At 44.3% G+C, this 900-nt stretch overlaps 1 long non-coding RNA gene across 1 annotated transcript; it reads left to right on the top strand.

The window, feature by feature from the left end:
* Positions 1-244: 244 nt before the first annotated feature.
* Positions 245-745, top strand: LOC114007871 (uncharacterized). Its single transcript, XR_003549454.1, has 2 exons — positions 245-388; positions 664-745. It is a non-coding gene; the product is annotated as an uncharacterized LOC114007871 (long non-coding RNA).
* Positions 746-900: the final 155 nt, after the last annotated feature.

The raw sequence follows: 900 nt of genomic DNA, 5'->3' as shown, positions 1-900 counted from the left end.
TGTGTGCATGCGTGCCCAAGATCCCGAGAGGAGAATGGAGGAGAAGGGATTGCGGCGTGACCATCCCCCCTGGGGGTGGATTTCTCGCTTTCTTTCTCTCTGTCTCTGTCTTTCTGGTGAGCACACGAGCCCTATAGCAAAAACCTCTCAAACAAACAAACAAACAAACAATAAACAAATCGGTGACTTACAATAACAAAAACCTTTGGGGCTTTCGCTCCAGCCTGTGGCGCTGTCATGGTCTTCGTACTGCCAGGAAGCTCCGCAGTCACCGACAGGACCAGAAATGGCATGATAAACAGTATAAGAAAGCCCATTTGGGTACAGCCCTCAAGGCCAACCCTTTTGGAGGTGCTTCCCATGCCAAGGGGATTGTGCTGGAGAAAGTGTAAGTCTGCTGCTCCCTTCGTTCTTTCTTTTGCTATGGTAACTTGAGAAAAACTCAAATTTACTTAAAAGTCCTGTTTAAGAACCTGTTAATAAACTCTCTGAAAACTGTTCCAAGCGAGTGGTACCTGTTAACTCTTCTAAAGACAGAGACTTAGAACTATAAAGGAAGTGGGGATTTTCCCTCTTGTGCTAATAAATTTTATGCTTAATGTACTAAGATGTGTTCCTTTTTTGGAAAGTCCACCCACTCACCTGTGCCTTTTTATGTTTCAGAGGGGTTGAAGCCAAACAACCGAATTCTGCCATCAGAAAGTGTGTCAGGGTCCAACTAATCAAGAATGGCAAGAAGATCACAGCCTTTGTACCCAACGATGGTTGCTTGAACTTTATTGAGGAAAACGATGAAGTTTTGGTTGCTGGATTTGGTTGAAAAGGTCATGCTGTTGGTGACATTCTTGGAGTCCAATTTAAGGCTGTCAAAGTAGCCAATATCTCTCTCTTGGCTCCATA

The sequence above is a fragment of the Tupaia chinensis genome, unplaced genomic scaffold (genome assembly GCF_000334495.1).
Source record: "Tupaia chinensis unplaced genomic scaffold, TupChi_1.0 Scaffold000248_2, whole genome shotgun sequence".
Lineage (NCBI taxonomy): Eukaryota > Metazoa > Chordata > Mammalia > Scandentia > Tupaiidae > Tupaia > Tupaia belangeri.
Note: the sequence above shows the minus strand (reverse complement) of the source record. Positions and strands in the feature narration are given on the sequence as shown.